The 9116-nt window shown below is 31.4% G+C and overlaps 1 long non-coding RNA gene across 1 annotated transcript; it reads right to left on the bottom strand.

The window, feature by feature from the left end:
- Positions 1-1450: 1450 nt before the first annotated feature.
- LOC111692301 lies at positions 1451-2580 on the bottom strand. Its single transcript, XR_002763198.1, has 2 exons — positions 2135-2580; positions 1451-1544 (listed from the first exon to the last, which is right to left on the bottom strand). It is a non-coding gene; the product is annotated as an uncharacterized LOC111692301 (long non-coding RNA).
- Between the last annotated feature and the right edge of the window lie 6536 nt (positions 2581-9116).

The raw sequence follows: 9116 nt of genomic DNA, 5'->3' as shown, positions 1-9116 counted from the left end.
TCTTTATAAAAATTATACTGTCACTATCGTGAAATTATGAAATAAAAACTTTTTCTGGAATCTTTCACTCTTTAACATTGATGGCTCGATGGACGATGCTTAATCTGTAATAATTAAGTGAATAATGAATTTAATACTAATACAAAATCAGTTGATTGCACACATTTTTTGACAATGTAATCTAACCTTCTTTTAGTATTATTAGTATTAGATTATACCGACTTAAATTATACCCACACATCACAATGACATTCGTAGGATGTACTGAGGATAACTTCTCAGGATGTATAGGATATCCTCGGATAGGTAGACGATCACCTCAGGATGTACCAGGGATATCCAAATGGAACGTCCCGGGATTTGCTCGTAACGTCCTGAGGACATCCGCCTGGCTATCTGCAGGAGATTATCAGGTTATCAGTGATCAAATGAGGACGTCCTAGGATTTACTGTGTATGTCCTCAAGACATCAGCCGGGCTATTATCAGGTTATCAGTGGATCAAATGAGGACAACGTAGGCTTTACTGTTGATGTCCTCAGGACATTAGCTGGGCTATATACAGCACATTTTTAGTACTTATTGGGCTAATAAAAAAAATTACAGGGTGGTATTAAATATTTCTATAGATCAAATACGTACCTAATTTCCAAAACATTTGCTTGCCATTTCCACTCCATCTAATATTTTTTATTAAAAAAAAATATTGACAAAAAAATGAAAAGGGAAATCTGATCATTTATCTATTCGGTTATAATACGAGATTTGATTTCTTTGAATACCACTGGAATAAAAATTAACAATACAATATTTTGGATCTGTCGATTAGATTCGTCATAAATACGTAAAGGGTAGTTTTAAAATTCTCTTTTCATGAGATTTAAAGACATTTTACATTTTTCTGCAAGAAGTATTCCATCGTTGATACACGTATGTATTTTTTAAACATTTTACTCACCCACTTACTAAAATCTGACGAGAAAATTCTGTAACATAGCCACCGGCAGATATTTTTCTGTTTAAGACAACAACTACTACAGACAAGACTACATACAAGTTTTCAGAAACATCTCCAAATTATTTAGATATACACATCAACGGTTCATATTATTCATAAAACTGGTTTGAGGCATTTTTTTAAACTGGAACAAATAAGACCTAAAGTACTTCATGAGAATAAAATATAAACTTTAATAGCACTTATTTTTAAACTGAGTTCTTGAATAAAAAAATAAAATTGAACTGAATTTTTTTATTCATTGCACATTATAAATATAAACTTAAAAAGCAAATTTCACATGTACTTATATATATATAATCAACTCTTTCTATGATACATATAACCAACTTTTTTATTACAGAATATAAACAAAGTTATATACACAACTAAGTTATTATTTGTATTATATGTATAACTATTCCTTATGTGCTGTTGATCTGGTCTCTTTTTATAGTCTCTCATTTGCATGCCGCGACATGTTTTAATGCCCTCCCCATTATCTTTTTCTGGGCAATTTTTTGTGCAATGTGCTTGTGAAATTCCAGCTGTAAATTTGTAGAAAAAGTATGTTAATAATACATTTACATTGTAGACGAGTGACAAAACAAAAATTTTCATTAAATACATTTAACGAGACTATTCTAATTTCATGAACTATGGATTATAATCTGTTGATATTAAATTTAATTCTAATATTCTAATAGATAATACGTAATTCTGCCTACGATTTATAATGTAATCCTTATAACTCACAATGTTGGTACAAATATTACAGACAGAGAACTATAATAAATTAATTAAATTTATGGGATACAATCCTTTGTCAGAACACCTATATACAACACATTCAAAACTAAAAATTATAGATTTGAACATATTATGTAGATTTGGTGATACCACTTATACACATCTATTACAAATAGTGATAAAAACTATTCTAATTTTTGAATGGTATTAGGCTCTATATAAAAAATATTTGAAAACATGTTTTTTTAATGCGTTCTTTAGGCATTATATAATTATTGCATGATACAAACAGTAAGAACAAAATTAGTTAATACTATATACGATTCTAACCTATATGTTTATTCTATGATATTAATACCTTAATACCAAAGGTAATTTAAATACTTACTTCTGCCAGCAGGTGGTTGATGCACGTCACTTAACTATTTTAACAAGCTTTAAATTTCATTTTCCACTTTTCAAATTAATAAAAACGTCATTGAGTCACGCACTTATAAAACAAAGAAACACAGAAAATGGCGAGATACGGGTCATGTCGTCAATATGTCATACTGCGCATGCACCATGCACTGTGCAAAGCCAAGAACCATCCCAGGATGGGATCACTCTAGAATTTGCCTAGGATATCCCAAAATTGGAGATTATTCGGCTTTTAATATCTTCATAGGATATTTCCAGGACATCCTGTTTGGATTTACCTGGGATATCCCCAACTAGGATATTGATAGGATCTACTTGTCTTATTTAAATATCATCAGGATATCCTGAGGAGTGAGATCCCCGATTAGGATATATAGGACTAAATGAGGATATCCCAGGGACGTCATGTGCTGTGTGGGTAAGGTTGCATCTCGGGTCTCATAAAAACATTTCCAAAGTTTTTAATAAATAACACAGGGTCGGCCTTCATTTTCGTTGAATAAATGAACTTTAATTTACAAAAAAAACGCGAAGATAGAATTTTTTCGATAAGAGTTTTCTATTACAAATATCATCAAGAAGCTGTAGTTTCATTTTTATAGATTATACACGCCACATTCTGTATAACTAATTATAGTTTCTGCCATTATAAACAGAATTCGCTAGAGGATCTGTTACATTTGGTAAATGTTGTCTTTGTTCTTAAGTTCCCCATCTTAACTTTGTCTACGTTTAGTTGCTTTTTCCATTTTTTTCGATATACGTATTTCTTTTATTTTCAGTAGAATTTCTTGATAATGATTTTAGATTCCATGCTCTAAATCCATCATAAATAATTTTGAATTTACGCTGATATTTTTTATTGCGTAGTAAATCTTAACGATCTGAATACGGTTTTGATAAACGAGTTCATTCATTAACGGAGTATCGTCATTTTTCTGGACTAATACTTTAAAGTCACTGGAATTTTCTCAAGAATAGTATCATTTTCTGAAAAAACACTAAAAACGGTATTCTTAAATTACAAAATGTGATTTTTAAAACCCTTCTTGACGATATGTTCATGGCAACACCAAATATGTTGATAAAAATATGGCAACATTAAACTAATATATAATTTATACGCCTCTTTGGATAAGTAAAATCATCTTAAATTTGTGTTAATTTTTTACCGTCTGTTAAAAAAATAAAAAAATAAAAAAATATATTGTTTGGAAGTTATATTCAAATTTACTTTATTCATAACTGAAAAAAAATCAAATTGCAACTAAATTACTTTATCCTCCCTTCCTTAAAGTCATGTTTTGGATGTCCACAATAATGTCGTCAATAAATAGCATAATAATATTTATTTATTCGTCATTTTTCATGGGAATTCCTCAAAATAATATTACAGTAGGGCACCGATATCGTTTTTCATTATAAACTTTCATTACATTTACATTGACAATTGGTCATGTTTATTATGTTGGTTAGTTGCCAGTGTCAATAACGGTCAATAGTAGTGTAGTGACTGCTCATTAAATCATAGTTTGCTGACAAATAGTAAGCTGAAACTGTTTATTCCTGCGACAATCACAGAATCGAGTGTGTTCGTGACTTTACCTCTGCTAAAAATCATTCCAATGCACAAACTCTCACAGATGGTTACCCGCCACAGTAATTCAAAGTGAAGAAATATCTATGTAATTTGTACTCCTTTTTTGTACAAAACAAATAATGAAATACGGGTTGACCATTGTAGGTAAACTTTTTGAAAATAATTATTTAAGAAACAGTATGCTCGGTTACCCTTTGTCCCATTATTTAATCATCATCCTGTATCTACTGTCAAGATTGTTTTTTATTTGTTAAAATGCCAATACATTGAATGGCGGAATTTTAGTATCGACCTGTTGTGTCAAAGGAAAATTTATGTTTAACATCAATTTAAAAAGCATACGTGCCACCGCTGGCGTAAACGGTCGCCCCCCGCGAACAGGCAAAAAAGAAATGAAGAAGCCACAAGTGTATAAACAACAAGGGTTGAGCTAGAACGCTACCGCTCGAAACGCTGTAAAACAAAGATTTGCCTGATTGCGTTGTGCTTACAAAAACATGTGATAAATTGTCCTTCAAGGTGTAAAGAATACGAAAGAACCACGGAAAATAAGGCATATTCGTGAGAGATATTGGCTTTTCTCCATATGTATCATGCTCTGCCACGGAATTTGGGGAAAAACGTGATTTCGCGGAGGGATCGGCGTAATTTGATAAGACAACATTTACATATTCTCAGATGTGCGGTATCACACTGTTTTCACTGGAAGAATTATTGCACTAAAATATCTAAAATCGCTGAAAGGAAAAGTATATATTGTAATGGAACATATTAATAAGAGTAAAATTTAAGATAAGAAATACAGGGTTACAACTTTTTAACTGTCTGATACATATATCTCTCTTATTTTAAGAGATAGAGGAACGGTTGAAAGAGCAACCGTGCAGAATTTTATACCGATCACGTATTCGTTTTTAAATTTAGAAAATTCCGAAATAATTCCGAAGATATTCGAAGGAAACCGATTTTAAGCTATTTCTTTTTTTAATCCTACCTATGAAAAATCACTTATTTTTCAAAATTTTAGGATAAAAACGTAACAGAAACGAAGCAGAGATACTGACAGCAAACATCGATTTGTCAGATCGTTTTAATATCAGACTATATATTTTTGAATAATAATTATAATATATAACTTTGAAAAACAAGTGAAATACGACCAAAAAAGAAATGGCGTAAAATCGGTTTCCTTCGAATATCTTCGGAATTTTTTAAATTTAAAAATGAATCAGTGATCGGCATAAAATTCTGCATATTTTTGTTCATTAACACATTTCGGTATCTCTTAAAATAAAAAAGATACTTGTATTGCACAATTAAAAAGTTGTAACCCTCCATATCTACAGTACAACAAAAAAATAGAAACATAGTCGAAAAGGGAGCAGTAAAAAATCAAAAACGTAACAATGCTAACTTAGAACATTTAAAATAAAAGTGATTATTTGAATAAAAAATTAAAAAAAAGAATTTTCCAGTTAAAGATTGACATCAGTAACAGAGTACAAAACAGCATACAGAAATTTACTCCATGAAATAGATTATTTCTATTCGTATTATATCAGAAAAATAATGATATTATACATAAGACGTTATACAGGGTGTCCCGAAATTAAGCAACAATTTGGTCATAGATTCTTAAGACTTTAGGGGACCCGTATTTTTTCTTTTTGCCAAGTGGCCCCTGCCCCTGTTTCCGAGTTACTGTCCCCTGAAATCTGCCCCTGTCTTCTTTGAGATTTATCTCAGAACCCTGTTGTATGAGAATTACTAAATTTGGTACACAGAGGTTTTATGACATGTGGAATCTGACAGTACTACGCCTTTTTGGCGTGGAACCCTCTTAAGATACTTTTTCGTGGGCCCCCATGTCTTTGGAACCAAAAAAAAATTGTTCGCAAATTTGAGTTTCTTAAAAATTATTAGTTAGCTAGAAAGCCATTGAATTTAGAAACCTTTTTGTCTCTTGATGTTTTTGAAGAAAAAAGCGAATTACGATGTGCATTCGATCATATTTTGACATTTTTCTCGAACACATTACGTTTTACGAAAAAAGTTTCTAAATTTAATGGTTTTTTAGATTAATAATTTTTAAGAAATTTAAATATGCGACTAAATTTTTTTGGCTCCAAAGACAAGAAGGCCCACGAAAAATTGTTTTAAGGGGGTACCCCGCCAAAAAGCGTAGCATCAGATTCCACATGTCATAAAACCCCTGTATACCAAATTTAGTGATTCTCGTATAACATGTTTCTGAGATATAAAAAAAAACATTATTCTTAGGGGCGAATTTCAGGGGGCTGTAACTCCGAAAGAGAGGGCCACTTGGCAAAAATAAAATATACTGGTCCACTAATTTGTCTTAAGAATCTGTGATCAAGTAAAGGAAATGAGCGTTTTTAAGTGTTGCGAGAAACAACTACTCCGAGGGCTAATGCCCCTACCGGCATTGAATTATACTCGCAACACCTAGTGCAACAGTTAGGGTCGTTCGTCAGTTTAACCCACCAGGCACAGACCGGTTTCGGACTTATTAGTCCTCATCAGTGTGTCATAAGTGAGACAACCGACGAACCTAGCTGTTGCAGTAGGTGTTGCGAGTATAATTCAATGCCGGTAGGGGCATATAGCCCTCGGAGTAGTTGTTTCTCGCAACACTGACAATTAAAACATTGTCTTCGCCCTCTGTGGGTGGCAGTCGTGCAACAAGTACCTGCAATATAGCAGGTCGCTTCCTACTGTAGCCATTTGAATGGCACTGTTGGGAGTCAGCACCATAGATGGAGCCATTTGCGCTCCCGCGTACAATAAGCGTTTTATTATTAAATAATAATTTGGAAGTAAATTGTGATATATTTATAAGGAAATAGTTATAACAATGTTTATGTATGAAATTTAGAGTAAGAACTGATAAGTCATTGTTCAACCAATACCTAAAAGTAGTTGTCCAAAAGGGTTCAAGGACTTAAGGCCTATTAGCATTTTGCCAACACTTTAAAAAATTTTGGAACATATAGTAGATAACAGTTACGTAGTTTTTTTAACTTATCATAACATTTTCTTCCAAATATTATTTAGTTGCCACATTGTGAATAATGACATTTTTGTCCACTAGAATTAACTATCATCAACACTATCGTATTTTAAATTTACGTTTACCGATATGTAATGATAGTTCTTAATTCTTAATCTCATAGTTAAATTTCTGCATTTCTGCAATAATATTTTTATGAGAAATTTTTGTTACGTAAATGATCATATTCTGCAAATATATCAGAACCAATTATACAAAACTTCCCTCATAGTCATGATGGTAAACATCAAACTCCTATTAGGGACATTTCCAGGTTAATTCCTAGTAAATCAACGTAAGTATATCCGAAGACTTTACCAACAAACTCCCTTCACAAAAGGCCTACATGTATAACGAAATCCTATTAAACGTGTCAATAGGATTTTGCGCTTACTCGTGTATATTCTATCTGAAATGTTTCATAACTCCGTGAAAATTTCTGTACGCTCGTGGAGCGATTAGCGAGTAGCGTAAGCCTGTTAAAGTTATTAAAGTGAGATTTCAGTTTCAGCGAAGTCAACGCGAATACACACACAGATAAAGTGGTTGGTTATGTATGTTCGAATTAAATTGCTATCTTAAAATTAATTAATAACAGTGTACAGATAACGTGCTTCTTTGCATTTTGTAAAATTATAAAGTTTCTGTTTGTCTTTTAAAATATTAAGATATATTAATTATGTTTTTAACCACCCTGCGTATTGTGAACTACATATTGATACTAATAAATAATAAATATTTCAGCAATTGACTTTTCAAGATTTTTTCTAAATGAAGCAGTTATATAAAAAAATATTTCAGTTTATATTTTTTACACAACAGGGTATCTTAAAAACAAAAGAGATATCTAAATACCGGAAAAATATTGTATAATTGATGTAAATTATTTAAATTCTGAGTACACACGAAGTTTCTCTTTAGAGCAGTACCTATAAATATTACAGCAACCCAAATAAATTATGTTTTTCAGTATTGAACTGATTAAAGTTGTAAACTATACAGAAATTAAAATTGTCTTAGCAACAACAGTTAAGAAATCGTATCTATCGCATAATTTGGTTGTAAAGTTTAATTAACATTTGATAGGTTAATAGACTAAAGCTGGTCTGTCGAAATATCCCACTTCTTGAATGTAAGAGGTGGCAAGCAAATTTTTTCTAGATTACCTTCAGTACAACTCACATAATAATAAGTGTAGATCCCTAGATCTGGGCTAGGTCCGGAACATTTTCAAAATCGCAAAAATGTATAAAATCATTTTTAAAATACCTATCTGAGTTTTTTACTTATATCTTGGAACCTATGCATTTTGGAAGAATATTGAAGAGGAAATCAAGTTTTAGAATTGGATTTGGCACAATATACTGTAAGTTAAAAATGTTTAAGTTTATTACCGATGTTGCAAAATAGCAATAAATTGATGAAAAAAAGGTAAAATAATCAAGTTCTTTGGATAATTTTTTTTTAAATATTTTAATTGCTCCGAGGCCATTCTAATTTTGGTAAAAAGAACTTTAGAGTACAATAAAACAACACATCAAATTTCATTAAAATCGGTTCGATAGTTTCGCAAAATAATTTTTTGGAAAAAACGTTGAAAAAATTTTTTTTAATTTTCAGAATGTTGCACAGACTCAAATAAAGCATCTAAATACTTGAAATTTTTTTCACATAGAAAAGACCGCTGAACCTTTGAAATGGTTTTTGAAAATTGAAATCTGTTGATTAGGACGGCCACAGTAAATTTTTAAACACTCTTTTTTATTTTTAAATAATTAGATTACATTTATCAATTTGCAATTTAGATTTTTTCAAAAATTATTTTAAAGTAGATACTCGGAAAGACGCTTCTTTTAGAAAAAGGAAAACTAAATTCCGATTATTGGTTTTCGAGATATAAGCGGTGAAAGTTTATCGGCATTTACCGTTAATTTATAAACAATTTAGCAATAATCTTTGATGTTTTGAGCTGGAAAATATTTTCATATCCATAAGTTATCGGCAACATAGAAAAATCAGCGAAAAAGCTGTCGCTCGCACGCGCGAAAAGTGACTCAAAACACGAAAAGTGGGGGAGGGGACTTTCGCTCCGAGCTGAATTCGGAGGTTCAAAATGCGAAGGTACGAAAAAATTGCATTATCTCGGCTTCTAATGGACCAATTTAAATCTTTTTTTTAAATTCGATATGTCGCGATCCAAGGAATTCGAATATCGTAATGCCAACTGTCTAATTTGCACACATTTTGTTATAAACAAATAAAATATAAAGGACCCGTATT

The sequence above is a fragment of the Anoplophora glabripennis genome, unplaced genomic scaffold (assembly GCF_000390285.2).
Source record: "Anoplophora glabripennis isolate ALB-LARVAE unplaced genomic scaffold, Agla_2.0 scaffold1293, whole genome shotgun sequence".
Classification (NCBI taxonomy): Eukaryota; Metazoa; Arthropoda; class Insecta; order Coleoptera; family Cerambycidae; genus Anoplophora; species Anoplophora glabripennis.
Note: the sequence above shows the minus strand (reverse complement) of the source record. Positions and strands in the feature narration are given on the sequence as shown.